At 40.7% G+C, this 17,311-nt stretch overlaps 1 protein-coding gene across 8 annotated transcripts in view; it reads left to right on the top strand.

The window, feature by feature from the left end:
- Positions 1–17,311, top strand: part of raph1a (Ras association (RalGDS/AF-6) and pleckstrin homology domains 1a) — a 193,889-nt gene that overhangs the window by 91,949 nt on the left and 84,629 nt on the right. The gene's annotated exons all lie outside the window — the stretch shown is intronic.

Genomic DNA, 17,311 nt, shown 5'->3' with positions numbered 1-17,311 from the left:
TATTTTGATGGGTGACTGATTGCTCAGGCTGAGCCTGATGTGCAGCCTTTGTGTTCTGTTTAATCCTAAACTAGCTGTAAACCCCCTTTATCCTGGCTACCACAATCCCTGCAGTGTCATCTGCCTCTGCCATTATTTCACCATCACTTGCTGAAACCCTTAAACATGCAGTTGTCAATTATAGCCTCAGTTTCTGTGGTGCTTTCAACAAAAATCCTTTGTATAGTGCCTTTGACATAATTGCATTTAATTTGGGAAGAGGACGATATGGAGGATGGGGTGGAACACAAATATTGCACTGGAATGTCATCCTAGATCTTGTGCTGAAGTCTCTAGGGTGGATCTTGAACTCAGCTTTCTGACTCGGAAGTGAGAGCCTTGGCATGAGATAGGATGTGGACAGTTAGGCTTTGGATGAGAGTGGTTTATGTTAGGGGGTGGATAGGACTCTAGCCAAGATTCAAATTGTTGATTTTGAAAGTGAAGGAGATAAGACCTGAGAATTGGGAACCATTTAAAAGATCAGCTAACATTGGGGCTGGATGACCACTTGACTGACTAGAAGTTTAGTGGGAATGAAATCAAGGGAGCAGGAGATGGGTTTCATGGACAAGGTAAGCTCAGAGTGCATGATGGAAAATGGAGAAACTGGAGAAAGTCGAGCATTCAGAGGAGGCATTTTGGGCTAGAGATGGTTTTCACTTAGTGGACAAGGACAGGGAGATGAGGCAGAGGCAGCTGATTGGGTCATCTCAATATTAGCAACAACATTTGAACGCTCTTTTACTTTTCCTCCAGAGTTCTTTCATTTAAAAAAAAAAGGCTGAGATATTTCTGAGTTATCATATGATATTTATAAATGCAAGCCTTTTAAATGAAAATAGTGACCACTTCCAGTGATTCTGCCAAAATCTGAAAGAAGAGATGACCAGATTTGGCTCATGATTGAGATGCAATAATGTGGAAGTGCTGCAATATCAGCTTGTAGGTCCATCTGATCTGAAGTTGAATCAAGTTAGAATAACACAGTTATGTATACATTTTTTCATTGATGCAAAGTAGTTTCAGTTTTGTTACTATAGACTATAGTATAATTCAGGTCTGGGCAGGAGTTCCTTTTCGAACATATTCCTGATTCGATTTAGCTTCACACTTAACTGACAGTGTGACTAATGCAAAGCAGCTGTTTGTACATTGCTTTTGATCTCTCTCATAGCTTGATGATTACTGAGTTTGAAAGTCCTGGCTGATATTTACAATTAAGCAGAGCTATGGTAGATAAAATTCAATAAAGGAAACTGCAAGAATTAACATATTAGAAGAAAAAACAGTGATACACTTAATAATTATAATTAAAGACATAAGTGAAGAAGCTAAGAGATGTGAGAGTGGTAATAATTGCAGAGAACTTCAGTCACTAGAGACCAGTAATCAACAAAGCCAATATAACACTGAACAGTATTGCCAAATGAGTAGGGATGAGGGTGTTCTTCTGAATGGATCTCTGCAGTGTTGTTACCAGGCCATAGCTTGAATGCCGTATTCATTTCTTGTTACTGAAGCTTTGAGATGTCAAATTTCTGGAAGGAGTGCAGAAAAAGAGACATGTAGTTGATCCCAAGACTATTCAGCCTTGAATCAATGCAAGGGAGCGAGCGATAAAAGATGTGTGAGATACTAAATGGAATAGAGAGCATTAATTCTAAGCACTATTTCAAGTGAATGCACGTCTGTCGGGCATGACGTTGGGTATAAACTAGGGAAATGCAAGTTCAGGACTTGTACTTTACAAACAGACTGACTACCTGTAATGGTCTCCAGATGCAACAGTGGAGGCAAAAGCTCTAGAATCATTCACAAGGTCATTAAGTGTGTGATGGGGTAATACAAAGTTTCTGCGAATGGATAGAGGAGGTGGGCTATATGACCTCCCTCATCTGTACTTAGAGGCCGTTCAAAAACATGAGCTGTCATTGATTATTGAAAAAAAGTAAATGTTTGTGAACTTTACCAGATACTAATGGAGGAAAGTATTAAGCATTGTGCAGGTAACAATCACAAAGTAATCTTTATATGAACTGTGCCATTGGACAAACCTTTTGTGGGTGGTGCACACAATTTACAAACCATGCTGATGATGAATTAGATCTGTCATTAATGTAGTTTCTTACCTTTGGTATTAGATTGGAAATATGCTGCATACACCCTTGCCCAATCCCAGATGGGCATTTTTATAGAAGATGTTTGACTACTTGAGATACTGGAGCTCCACTGGTTGATGACTCTGAAATTTGAGTCAAGTCTTTTATAAAAGGTTCATTTAATAAAGAACTTGTAACCTGAGGAAACATTCAAAACTTTAAGTAACACTCAGCCCAGTGGTGGTTTTACTACTGAAAAGTCTCATTTTTCTCTGCAGCTTTCCACGTTCTCCTCCCCTGCAGGTGCTGATCCACGTCGTGTTAAGGTTTCATGGTCACAGCATCCCTACACTTCTAAACTTGTCATTCTTTATTTACAAGCTTATGCAGTGAATATTGGCAAGGTATTAGACTATGGAAACGTTCACAGCCCAACCAAATCCTGGCTTCACCAATGTCTACACTCATGCCTTTCAGCAAGGCCCTCAATAGACATCGGAACAAAAACCCTGGTTGATTCTTTTTTTCAAAGGAGTTTGTCCCACAAGTGAGTTGTGTTAGAATTGACATGCATCATACTTGCATGGTGTTCAGGCATTAAAAGGAGGACGAGGTGCTGGAACCATGTCCCAACAACAACCTCTGCCATCAGGAAAGGATAGGATAAAAAAGACAATAAAAAAAAACCTTAAATGCAACAAATAATGGTATATGCAAAGAATTAATACATTAACACTGGACTACTTTGGAAATTTGTTACAACTTCTCAATTGCTGTAAGTTTTTATTCTAATTACTTTTGGGGGAAAACTCTAGCATGGAACCTCCTTTTTAATATATTTGAAAAAGCACATGAGGTTGGCTTGTCAGAACTGATTGAATGGCTGAGTTGACTGGTTCATAGAGTGGAAGATACTGCCAGTGCAGTGATGTGAAATCTTCATCTCCCCTTCCAAACACTCTCATGTCTCTTGTTAATGGATATTTGAGTCCCTGCCAACTTTTTAATGTGCTGCATTGTGCAAAAGGGACCTGCTGTGTGTCAATGGAAGTGGGTGATGATCTTGCTCTACATCATCCTATACTCTCTGTACACTCCCCATGCCTTCTGACTTACTCTTGATTTAGAAATGTTCAAGCAAGATCATTGCTGTGCTGGCAGTTGAATTAGATGTCTGGGCCCAAATGTTGGTTGAAACAGACGATCATGAGTTAGAACAAGAGGCTTGTTATGTGCTGGCTTGGCTGGTTATGATACGAGTACTGATTTATGCTTCACAGCTGACACAGGGCCAGGCAACTGGCAGTCCGCCGTCAGTTGAGCATACTTCTGCTTCAAGACTATAGTGTGTGCAGGATCTGTGCCTTGTGCTGAGTAACTTCTCACTGCTGCTTCTCCCCCATTACTCAGTTTAAGGACACTGAAAAACTTTTTTGGAATATTTGTAACATGTATCTTCATTGGTGATACAAGAGGTAATGAGATCCTTTTCTGCTGTATCAATTTTTTAAAAAGTATTTACATTCATATAGTGCCTTTCAAATTCTCAGGACATCCCGGAATGTTTCACAATCAATAAGGCACTTCTGAAGTGCATTCGCTGTTTCATAGGGAAATTCATTTGCCAATTTGTGTACAGCAGGGACCCACTAAGGGTGCTGCAATTGATGACCATTGATCTGTTTTAGCGATGTTGGTTTAGGGATAAGTACAGGTCATGTATTCTTTATCCGTAAACCTAAAAACCAAACACATCCAAATACTACACTTTTTTGAACCTCACCGACCTGTAGCACTAGTTGTTTGTCTGCACTGTTTACCTTGAATTTTTGTAGTTAATGTGTCAAAAAGAAGCTTTTTCAGGTACCCTGTATTTATTATTCAGTGATGCATCTTTCTTTTCTAGCCATTTTATTACTTTAGACTATAGCTGACCGAGGGTTAGGCTATTGCAATTTAAATTTATATGTGTTATCCAAAAACCGAAATCCAAAATACAATCAGCCCCGAGGGTTTTGGATAAAGGATACTCAACCTGTATTGGTCTGGACACTGGGAGAATTCCCTTCGTCTTTGAATGATACCGCAGCATTTTTTACTTTCCTCAGAGAGCATTCGCAGCCTCGGTTTAACGTCTTATACAAACGATGGCATTTCTGGCATTAGATTGCATTAGAGTCATTCTAGATTATGTTTAAATCCTGGAACTGGATTTTAACCTTCCTTCGACCCATGACTTGGAGGCCTGAGTGCTACTACTGAGTGAATGCTGAAGACTTTTTGGCTTCAGAAACAATCCTGCACCATTTCCTAAATTTATTTGGGTAGCAATTATTTTCTCAATAATACCCTTGGGAATTCAAAGACTATTTGGATTAAATGCCTTTTAATACTCAGCACTCAGTTTGTCATAAACAGTGTTGCAAATATTTGAAGCTTGAATTGCGATGCAGTTTTTCTTGGACCTTCTACCCTCCCAACCAAAGAAATGGGGATTGCTCCCATGGACATTTAGGACTCTTAATATTCCCTCAGCAAAGTGGTTATTTACCCATGAAGATTGAGAGAAGCACCTGGTTAGCCAGTTGTAGATACCATCTTCCTAACCAGCCCTCGTCCATTGTCCACGTGCATACTATTTCCAACAGGCGTTAGGCAATTGTGATCAAGAGCTGGAACTCAGGTGGTTTCCCCACTATCTTTTTCTTCTACTGTGCCCTCCCTGGCCCGATCCCATTGGCTTTGATGCCAGTTTTAGTATGTCCCCTCCCATCCTGGATACAATCGGATCACTCAGCTCATGGTATAGGATGAATGTGGAATGACCTTGTCTGTATGACGCCATCCCACACCAGGTGCTATCTTTTCTCACTCGATGACTAGAACTGCTTATTGAGTGTGGTATTGTTAAATTTCGCTCTGGTTAAATGGATGTCTAGCATTGTATTATAACATCCTTTCACTAGTTCACATGTTCTCCTGTGCAATTAGTGTTTTTAGTTTGAGCAAAGAGCTGCAATATGCTTCAAATCTAGGATTTTTTTTGAAGAAAAAATTATTTTGAAAGATCAGATGAAACCACAGAGACCCTTTAATTCTAAGCTCAAATGTACGCTTCTCCTTAATTACAGCTGAAGATGAAATGAATCTGGTAGTAAAAGACTTGACCTTTCAGCCTGTTATTTCCGAAGCCTCCCAATTATATCTATCATTTTAATGTGACTTTCAGAATTGAGCACTGAGTCCTTATCTTCCAATCATGCACATATTTAATAAACTGTTTCCTTTATTTAATTGCTCCTTCCTTTCGGAGCTGAGCCAAAAACTGGACTAAAATCCCATTAAAAGTGAGCATGAACAAGCTAGGATTTATATAGCACCTTTTTCGTGCTTGCAGGTTGTTCCAAAGTACTTTGCAACTGCCTAATTACTAGTCATCTAGTCTATCTAGTCATTGTTATAGAGGCAAACACGTCAACCAACTTGTGCATAGGTTCAAGACCTGTATCGGCTGTGGTTGTTCATGGAGGCCAGCTTCCTTGCCTTGCCCCAGACCTGGCTTGAAGTGGTGCAACTGAAGGTATGTAACCAATTGTGTCTCCCTAATGGAGAGAGGTATCTATGGTCCTTTGTGGACTATGACTAATTACCAAACAATTTGTGCACAGCAACACCCCACTGATGGCAAATTAATAACTGTTTTGTGTTGTGTTGTTTTATGTGTAAAACCAGGAGAACTGTTTCTTTTTTAAGATCCACCTGAACAGTCAGTTTTTGTTTAACATCTCATTAAATGACAGCACCTTTAACAAAGCAGCACTTCCTCACTCCTCTTGGAATTGTGTTTGAATATACAAAGCAGGAATGCTACCCGAGTAAAGACTGATATTTGGCAGTGGAAATGTAGCAAATTCTTCAGTGGGATGTTGAGTGTGGTAAGCATGGCAGCAAAGTTTTAATTCTCATGGCCTCTTTGAGATGGTGTCCGTATTGGACCCAGCGTGCGTTCTATTAAGATATCAAACTTTCCATTAAGTGAGGCTTGAAGTTAGTTGCTGCTATAACAGTGACTGTTATGTGAATGATCTCCTGTCTCCAGAAGATGAAGCAGATAGACTGTGCTGAGTTAACCAATCTCTTCAGCAGTAGCGGTGTCACCATTGTATTTGGCATTTCTGAACTGAAGCATGAAAAATTGATCATAGTGTTAGCTCTTAATGGTTATAAAGTGACTATTGCTGAAAAATGCATGGACGTGAATGTCTGATGAAGATAGGATCAACCTTGGTTGCAATGTTTCCATTCTTGTGTCTTTCTCAAAGTTCCTTAATTAGTTAGGCTCAAGTATGAAACAATGAACTAAGGTTGCACTTAGCACTCAAGTGATTAGGTAAGTTTGCAAACTTTCTTTTGACTTGGATAATTTTAAGATCTTTCTCATTCCTTTTATTAGTCTGAGATACTGACTATCTCATTCTTTGTGGGTTCTTCACTCTGTTTTTGTCTATCCTCCTGTCTTCCCTTCGACTTGCTGATAATTTGTTGCTCTTGTATTCTGGACTGTTAAGGTAGAAAACTGTCCGACTGTCTCTTGCTTTCAAGGCTATGTTTGTACAAGGATCAATAGTGAACTTTAAACATTTAAAAATGCCAGGAACAGTATCTCTGTGCTTTCATGTGAAATGACCAGAATGTGAGTTTAATATTGGGTGAGAGAGGATACTGCTACAGTTTATAGGATCAGTAACACTTTACTGCTGATGTACCTTGAAACCCTTATCAATCCACTCTGCAGCAGAGACGATCCTTGTTTAACATCTCCTAAAGGAGGGGCCTTTTCAACAGGACTGCAGCGAAGTGCTCTCCTGAGAAAAGTGGGTGTTGAAACTTGCTTCAGCAGTGTGTCTCTCAAACTGTGCTAGATGACAGAATATGTGCATAGATTAGATCAAATGAAACTCCCAACACAATTCTGCATCAGTGTTTATATAACTCTGAAGTCAAACTACGTCCTGCACAGGATGAGTTTTAGTCAAGAATGGTAGAATCACTTTTTTAAAAAATCCTGAGCAGTTTTAATTATCTTGGTTGAAATATTGCCATGGGTTATTAAACTGCTTTTCAACACCAGCAAAAAACACTCATGATTGAAAGTGGCTGTAATTTGCTCTAGTGAACACCTGCATGACAAATGCTTTTGAGTTAATTGAAAATCACAAGTTTTTCCATCAACATGCATTGTGCTCAACTCTGTTAACCGAATAATTTTTTTGGATGGGTTCCACTTAAGGTCAGACTCCTCGTGTTTTGTGCTTACAGCCAGTACTGTACTGTACTGTACACCTGTTCTACTATTGCAACAATCTGCCAAATGATGGCCAGTTAAAAGCACTGTGATGCTTCACTTCTCACAATCTAGTGTTGCAAATTTAGTGTATTTGTAAAGGTGGTGATGGGGGCAGGTGGGTGAGTGGGGGGAAGGGAACTGTGTGAACAGAGCTGGCTGGTCTAGCTGCTTCAGTGGAACTAGTTGTTACCATTACAGGGTGTGTGGGGGGTGGGGGGGATTGTGCAACCCTGTTTCAAGTGTTAAACTCAAGTATTCAGCGCAATTACTATAGAGTTAATGGACTGCGGAACAAATGGCAAAATCTCAAGACCACAGCGATGACATTTTGGGTTGAGTCAAAAGCAAGTTTTATTCAGCTCTTGAGACTTCTGCAGCTTTTTCCATTCTGTGAAACTTTGTGAATGTAAAGAGGAAAGTTGGATGTCAGTAAAAGAGCCTCAGATGTAAACTGAAGCTTTGACCAAATCTGCTCTCTAATTTCCTGCCTTGGATTCTTTGGCTGAGAGCAGAATATGGAGCATGTAGCACAGCCAGCAGCTTTGGAATGGGTTTACAAGGGCAGAGGAAGGAGGCAGTCTCTTCATTTAACAAACGCTGTGGTGCAGCCTGAATTTTGTGTCTCTCAAATGTCTGATATAATTCATTAACTATATAGCCTAAGAGTTGATCTGGAGTGTGTTTCAAAGCTGCAGGAGAGTGTGGATGATATCATTAGCTGCGAGATTGAAGCCTCAGTCAGTTTATGTAAATCAAACACCCAGAGGTTGTGCTGCAGCTTGTAACTCAATCCAGGTCCACTATGTGCAGAACTTGAAATTGCATTTTTAATCCTCAAGTTGTGCAAATCTGTAAAGTACAAAAAAAATGGATGCATAATTAAGAGAAGAAAGAGAGCAGAAGGAGGCTGACAATTGTGTGGCAAAGTTAAAAGGGTATTTGAAATTGGATTCCTGAGACAGTCACAGAACAGTTTAGGATCCTGCCCATTGGCACAAATTTCACTGATTTAGGCCCCATGCAGGCTTCAAGTTCTCTGTTTTTACCCTAAACTTTTTGCCATGCTCCTCCAGTCAGCAGTACCCAAGTAACCACAGTGTCTGATCATTTGGCCTCCAATGTAGTTTTCAGATCTTCCTCAGCCTTCAGAGAAGGGTTAGATCTCTAGAATGTTGGGAATTGTCATTTTTAAATTGGTGACAATAAGAGTTTTGAGCCTCTGTGGTAGCGATTTGCACCCCTTTGTCAGATCCGGAGCATTGCAATGTCTCTCAAGCACTGCCATGTCTCTCAAGCACTGCCATGAGATTTTTCGCCATTACTGAAGGTATGGATAATGGGACTGCCTTTGTAGAATGTGTTAACTGGTCCATCAGCAGTTCCTAGCTGACTTGCACACTGGCTACTACTGCGTTATAATGCCAGATTTGCACAGTATTTCATCACAACTGTGTGACTTTGTTCCCTTGTGTGAATTGTATGACAGTACAATTCCACAGCAATCAGTGTTACATTTTATTTGCAGGCATTGACCTTACACAGTCCTCTTGTGGCAGTAACTTAATGTCCATGTATGTTTTACAATCCAAATGGACTGACCATATGGGACATCGAGAGCTTTCCCTAAATGCTCCATGAATAATTCCATAGCGTATTATTGACACCACTTTCTCTGTAAAAATTGAACACCCATTCAAGGAAGCCCTTGTAGGCAAGCTATAGTTGGGAATGAGTATGGGGAATTAGCATCAAGAGGTTTATGATCTCATTTGAATCCTGTTACTTGAATTGCAGCTGTATTGCTCTACTTTTTTCCAACCCATCTCTCTCGCCGCAGCACACCCCACCCCACCCCCACAACTCATCCTGTAGTGAGTAGTTGACACTCTACCTTTTCCCCCACTCCTGCCCAGTTCCCATCCTAAGTGGCCACTATTTGACCATGGCATTCTCTGCAGATGGGCACATTTCTGTTTTCGCCCAATGTCTTCATATAGAAATGTGGATAGCAGGAGATGGTAATTGAGAATAGGAGCCTTGATGTATCCTGTGTGCTACCACCCAGTCCCTTTAATGATAAGGTCAATTGTTATGCTTCAGTCTGCTGGCAGAGATCACAGACGAGTACTTGAACCTAAGATTCGCAGAGTATGACAGTGCTACATTGGTTATAAATATTCTCGATTGGGAGCCTAGGAGACTGCTTTGGTTTTTATAGTGAAATTACAATTAACATAATTCTGTCTGGGTTATGGAAGTCATTCCTAAATGTACCTCATTTGGCCTTTATTTAAATTCAAAACCAAAGTTGTATGTGGAATATATAGGGGGAGGGGTCATGGAGCACAACTCCAGATGGTGCATGATTTATAAGTGGACCATGTTTTATGATGTAAATGGATCTGATGCTATCTGACCTGACTGACATTCTGTGGCCAATAACATATATAGCAGTGTAAATTACATTACAAACCTTGCCTGCTACACTTGGTTAAATGTGTACAAAATAATTGTTGGGAATACGTATAAAATGGTAGAATTTAAAACAAAATCTAATAGAAATCTGTGTCACATCTGCCTTCAGGTACCTTTTATTGTTCATTATCTGTAGTAATTTGATGCCTTTTCAGTAATGGAGATCACAGTTCTAGAGTGCAGCCCGGCAGGCAGAGGTCTACAGGTTAATATTAGCTGTCTATTATACTTCTGCAAGAATTAATTTTTGCTTAACACCTGCAGATTTCACATCACGAAGCATACTTGAAGGACATGGTGCATTCTTTCTGCAAATGGGCTGCTATATGTGCCTTGGGGAGTTGAGGTTAATGGGACCTGCCTTTATCCAGGAGGGAGACATTGTCAAACTATCATCTAGTTGCTTCGATGTTGATGGCTGAATTCAAAGGAATTAAAGTGAATTCATGGAATTGGCAAGTTGTTGCCTTTGAAGTTGGAGGTGGTTTGGATTTGATGCATTTGAACCACTAGCAAGACCCAGACTTTCACATCGCTCTTGTTTGTACTGGTTTCTTTTAAAACTGGCACCTCTTGCCCAACGGATAAGTTGCACTGATTCTGTTTAAATTTGCTACTTCTGCTGCCTAATTAAAATGGTTTACATTAGTGGATTGGCTGTTACACACCCATGGAAACTAATCATGCTTTCAGCAAGGATAAAGGGATGTCAGTCTGGGAGATCTGAAATGCAGAGAATGCTGGAAGTGCACAGCATCTAAAAGGAGAAAAGCTAATGTTTCAAGTGAGACTCCTTTGTTGAATTGGTTTTGTTAGAGGGTCCCGTCAGAAACATGAATCTGGGTGCCTTTCTTTCCTGCTGTGCCCTTTCAATATTTTGAGTTTTTTATTTGTTGGCTTACAGTTCTTTTGGGTTCACCAGCTGTAATATGGCCTTAATATTGGACTCCCTTGTTCTTGCAGTGCTCCAGGGCTAATCTTATTTTATTTTTATCTGTAATTGCCATACAATGGTCCAGGCTAGTTGCCGTTTATCTCTTCTCCTTCATTTGTGATAATGGGACAGTTTTGGACTATTCTCTACAGATTAAAGAATCAGGAACGCTGCCCCTTCAACCAGGAGATTTTTTTTATTCATCATCAAGATCTAGTAGCATTTATTGCTTATCCCCAATTGAGCTGTGGTGGTGGTGGGTGACCTTGAACTGCTGAATTGTGGACTCAACTGAAAGGTTTATTGGGCCAATTCAAAGGACAACTAAGAGACAATTATAAAAATGGAAAATTCTGGAAATACTCAGCATCAGTGGAGTTAATGTTTCAGAACTGTGACCTTTCATCAGAACCCCTGATGCCCTGTATGATCAGCCTGCTTGTCTGGTGTCCAGTACCAAATGAGCAGAGATATCCTCTAATTAAAGCTTTGAGGAGACTGAAGTCATCTTCTTCAAATCCTACCACAAGCTCCAGTCCTGAGCTACCGATTCCATCCCCCTCTCCCTGGTCACTGTCCTGAGGCTGAGTCAGATTGCTCACAACCTTGGCATCTAACGTGATCCAAACTGAGCTTCCGACACCATATTCTCTCCAGCACCAAGCCCTAATTCCACTTCCATCTTTGTAATACCTCCCATCTGCTGCTGAAATCCTCATCCAGACTTGCCTATTCCAATGGTTTCTTGGCCAGCCTCCCAGCTTCCTCCATAAATATAGGCTCATAAATACTGCTTCTCATGTCCTAACTCATGTTTTCTCCATCACCCCTACACTCATTGATCTACAATTGTTTTGCATTGATCCAGAGCACTCGTGTCCCCAGCTCACGCCTCCAAATTTAAAATTCTTATCCTTGTTTTTAAATCTCTTTATGCCTTATGCCTCATCCCTCCCTATCTGTGTAACCTCCTCGAGTCGCATTCCAATTTTGGACTCTTGGACGTCATCAATTTCCTTCAGTTCACCATCGATGGCTATGCCATCAAGGCCCTAGGCTCTAACCTCTGACCTTCTCTCCCTAAACCTCACTGCCTTGCTACTTCTCTCTCCTCCTTTAAGTCCCTTCTTTAAAACATTTTGGTCATCTGACCTCAATTGGTGCCTATTTTATATTTGACTGATTTACACTATATAAATGCAAGTTGCTGCTGCGGATTCATGAATCGAATCTTGAGCACCAGAGGATGAATCTAATCATGGAACTATAACCCAACACCAATCTGTGTCTAAGAGAGTAGGATTGGGGGCAGGGAATAGTATTGGAAAGAGACAGTTGTGACAGTGGATCCGAGGGTTTTCTCACAGCTGTTGCCTAAAATTTGCTGTTGAGTCGTATCTGTTGTCAAGTATTTCAGCTTGCAAAATGATTTGTGAAGTGTTTTGTTGAGCTCCAAAAAATAAGCTGCTGATGTAAACAGAATCCTAGTGTAATGTAGTCCATTCTAAACTCATCTGAACTGATGAGCCCTGGGGCTGCCTCAATCTACCTGTCCTCCTGCTTCTGGCTGCATTTCCTTTCTCTTGATCTTCCGCCATTATCTTGAAGTGAATCGGTCAGCATTGTAGGCTCTTGTTAGCGCACCTGAAGCACAAGTGGCAGGTGTTTCTGTGCTGATGCCCCTTGAGCCCATTATTTAATTCCCTCCCCAGTTGTCAAACTGCATCTTTTTTGAATGCAATACATTGAAAATTGAGACTGTTGATTATTCTCCAAGTGCAGCATTATCTAAATAGTCTCAAAACACTGTCCGTTCACTACGCTGCTTCTTGGCTTGGATCAGAACTTCCGCTGAAAGTAGGCCACTATTGAGGCAACCCAGGCAGCTGCCTCAGTGGCTTTTTCTTGAATTTGAGATGTCGGTTGGAAAACCTCATTGCTTGTGTACAGTAAAGACACACCAGCTGTGGCAGCCACATTTGCCATTTGTCCCTAGCTACAGCACTGACTTAAAAGGGCTTTTCAGAGTTTAAAGATCAGGATGAAGGGTGATTTTTGGAGCCCAATACAATGACAGTCAGATGAGGAATATTTGCTTTCCAAGTCAAAGTGCCATTTGCCAAAATAGTTTAAAAGTTTGGGGTAGGAGCATCAATTTAATGAGTTTCAGCTGTTGGCTTGGTTGATGCCTCAAGTTTCAGCTGCTTATTATTGGAAGAATTTTTGGGAAAATGGGGAATAGTGGTTGCTGCTTAGTTGGTAAAGGTAGTGTTTAACCGAACTGTACAGAAAGTACCAGGATCATATGGCTGATCTATGCCAGGGTGGAAGAAAGTATGACGATTGACTTCAGTCTTCCTGGGCAAGAGGGGAAATGAGTGGGCTCAAGTTCTTTCCTCCTGATTACTATTGATTGTTTGCTTCATTCATGCATTTTGATACCTGTAGGCTTGACTATTCCAATTTAGTCACCACATTTTACCCTTCATAAACTTGAGGTCATCCAAAATTTTGCTGCCAGTGTCTTAACTTGCTTCAAGCTCCATTCCCCTAGCACCCTGCGCTCACTGACCTACATTGACTCTGGGTCAAGCAGGGTCTTGAATTTAAAATTCTGATAATTGTTTTTAAACTGCTGCACGTCCTTGCCTCTCCCTATCTCTGTAATGTCTTCCAGTCCCATAGTCCTCCAAGATGGCTGCACTCATCTAGTTTTGGCCTTTTGTGCATCCCCAATTTAAATTGCTCATTGGTGGCCATGCCTTCAGTTGCGCAGACTCCAAGCTATATAATTCCCTCCCTACATCCGTCTTTCTACCCCTCTTTCCCCCTTTGAGACACCCTTTAAAACTCTTCGACCATGCTTTTGGTCATCTGATCTAACTTGCTTGTGTGGCTTGGTGTCCCACTTTGTTCAGTAATGCTCCTGTGAAGATGAGTTTTATTACATTCAAGGTGCTATATAAATGCAAGTTGTTGCTACTGAAAAGGTGAGGATGAGAACCAAATTGGATTTGGCTATGCTGCTCCCTGAGGCTGAACAGCCTGCTGATGCTCATCTCAGCCAAATCGTAAACCAGAGGGTGGTTGATACCTGTAGAACTGTAGCTCTGTGAACCAGCATCTTCTGGGGAGGATGACGACACAAGAGTCTATTTTGCTCTCCTTCGATTAGGATCCAGAAAAATTAAGTAGAACCCAAAGGAGTTTGTGGCCTAGTTTCACTAATGAAGTGGAGATTGTCCTGTTTATGTGATGTAGGTTAATATTTAGAGTTACTTGTTGAAATGTTCCTCCTGCAGCTTCTGAGCTGGAAGGGTGGGCTGGAAATTTGCTTTTGGCTGTGTGGTGTTTTCAGCTGGGGTTTAGGTCTTTGTTGCTTAACCTTGGTTCTGAAGCTTGTGGTGTGTTTGCTTAGAGAAAACAGAGATGGGCTGCAGTCAAATGCCTATTAAAGCCCATCATCTCCATCTCCATGACGTAAGAACCACTTGGGTTGATGGATCACTGCCAGCTCTCCTCTCCTCATGGAGAAAGGTTCTATGGGTGTCTTGTCACCTGGTACTTTGCCCAAGTGGTAACTCTTCACGTATGAGCTTAGGCAGTAAGTGCTAACAGGACATTCACTCTTGACCTAACCAGAAACATCGTTCAAGCATGTTTTCAGTTACTTTGGCTGCTATCACGAGTGCTTAATATTTCAAAATTGCTCTTTGTGTGGTGCAGCAGCAAGAGAGAATGACAATTGCTTACTCCTTGGCTTAAGTTGACAAAGATAGCATATAACACCTAACTCGGCATGCTGAGGTCTGCTGTAGCAGTCTGATTGCTGAGCGGGGATACTCGGCACGTAACAGGGCTGAACTTGTAATCTTCCAGTCTGTAGAGCTCAGTTGTATATAATCGGGAAAAGGTTCAGTAACAATCTAACAACAGGATGTTTATGGAACTGGTGAGAACAGGTATAACAAGAGTGTTGAACCTATCTTAGCACAGGCAGCTCTCTTCAAATCCTGCCAGCAGTACACAGGTGAAAGCAAACACTGCATGGGAGTGGACAAAATTTGGAAAGATAACCACTTGAGCATAATCCAATTGGCTGATTGTAACTTGCACAAGCTAGTGTCTCCATCACAACTTGAAAAAAATACTGTGGATGCTGAAAGTCTGAAATACAAATGGAAAATGTTGGAAATACTTAGCAGGTCTGGCAGCATCTGTGGAGAGAGAAAGAGTTGACATTTCAGAACTCTTCTGAAATAGGATCATTGACCTGAAAAGTTAACTCTGTGTGGAGAGAGAAATTGATGCTGCCAGACCTGCTAGTAACTCCATATCCTAGTAAGGAAACAAGTTATTTCAAGTGATTGGCTGCATAAAACCCTTGTATTGACCTACCTTATCCAGGGCAGCCCTGATGGTAATGATCATTCCTACAGTCTGTTTAACTAACAAACTAATAACTAAAAACACCCTAATTGGTGAGAGCCTTGAGGAATTGATGATGTGAAAGCTATTGCTGGTTCCGGAGAATTGGGTGTTTTCCATGGGAAGTGGACTATAGGATGGAAATGCCTAATGAGCTGGATCATACTGAAGTGCCGCATCTTGTATGCTCTGTTAGACTTCTATTGACACACTTCAGCTCAATGTTTTTGCATTGTAACTTGCTGGAAGTTTGAGCTGATAATGGCTCAGCAAGGACAGTGGGGCAACTGGGACCGTAGACTTTAATTCTGTCATTCATTATCTTCATAACCAATAAGATTTTAGGGTAAAGATGGAAACAGAAGAATAACAAAGAAGTAGGTGAATTGGCTGAATCTGGTACACAGAAGGGAAGAAAGATTGAATTTAGAGTGAAAGAGAAATGAAAGAAAAGTAAGGAAAACAAATTAAAATTTGGTGTTTTTTTAAAAAATCTCAGACAATTTACCACTTGAAGGAATGAGATTCCACAGCATAAATTGTTCAATTTCTGGGCCAGGGAGGTTGATTGGTATTGCATTAACAATTATCATGTCATTTGAAAGGTACTCGCGCTGTTAATTTACCAAACTTGGCTTTCTGTGGCTAGTTTAATGTTCAATTAATGTGAAAATCCAGCAAGCTGTTTAAAAATAAGAGGCCAAAGGTGGGTTGCCATTTGTTGCAAAGTAAATGACAGAGCAGCTTAAATTTGCCAGCAGATTTTGGTGATTTCCAAACTCGTGTTTCGCTTAACCTCCTAAACTTGTTGGCCAATTTTCACCTTAACTGTTAACAATGCACAGCATTTTTATTTCTCCAGCAAAACCTGGTTCAATGTATCAGAGATGGATTATAACCAAGTTTTCTACTGGATGACCAGTAACTCATCCGGATCACTAAAGAACACTTCTGCACTGGCACTGCGCTTCTGACCCATACTTCAGCTCCAGCTATTGATTTTTGTATTAAATTCTCAGTGAAGAACAGCATGTTGGACTGCAGTTTGTGCCCATGTTTCAAATAGTTGTGTACTAAAAGCAGTAAATTCTAAAAGCAATATGATTTGAAATACAGAGGAGCAGTTGTGTTGGGAGCTGTAAGACAGCATGGAGGCAGATCATTAATTTTTATTTGTATTTCAGGGCATCTTTGTGACATAATGCATTGTGTGGTCTTATTTGTTAGTTAAGGCAATGCAGCTGTATAAAAGAAAACTGTTTCAGGTGGATGTACTGTAAATTCTGTGTTTATGGATGTGAGTGGTACCGTCAATGCTATGCCGTTTGGCTATAAGCACGCTCGGAACTGGCAGAGATGGAAGCCATTGTATTGAATTGTGCTATCTCGGCAAGAACCATCTAATCCATCTTTGCATCTTCTACATTCCTCCTTAAATCATTTTGTCTCTGGTTTAAAAGGTACTTGTAGTAAAGCACCTATTTTCTGTGAAACTATGTTATCTTATTGTCCTTCATTCAGTTCATACTACCTTGTTATTCATTTGCCAACCAATGGAAGCAACTATTTAATTTATTTACTCCCAAATTTCTAAGGAATCTTGATTTTGTTACCCTTTCAGATAGTACATTCCAGATTACAATGACCCTCTGGGGGAAGAGAATGTCTCCCCATCTCCCCACTGGTTCTTTTGCCAGTTATTTTAAATCTGTCCTCTGGTTACCGACCCTCTTGCTAGCAGAAATGGCTTTTCCTTACTTGCTTAACAAAATCCCTCAATTTCGAATAGCTCTATTAGGTCTTCCCCTTAAGCTTCTCTGCCCTCAGGAGAACAGTCCCAGGTTCAGTGGAATCTTGTGGAACCATGCTGTTGGCAAATTGGCTTTCATGTTTCCAGCAAACCTGACTACACTTGGGGGTGTGGTGGGGGCAAGTGGTAATTCAAGGGTTTAGAAGTTCAATATAAATGCAAGTTCTTTCAGTTGC

The sequence above is a fragment of the Carcharodon carcharias genome, chromosome 12, assembly GCF_017639515.1.
Source record: "Carcharodon carcharias isolate sCarCar2 chromosome 12, sCarCar2.pri, whole genome shotgun sequence".
NCBI lineage: Eukaryota > Metazoa > Chordata > Chondrichthyes > Lamniformes > Lamnidae > Carcharodon > Carcharodon carcharias.
The sequence above is the reverse complement of the archived record's forward strand: the minus strand, read 5'-3'. Positions and strand labels throughout refer to the sequence as shown.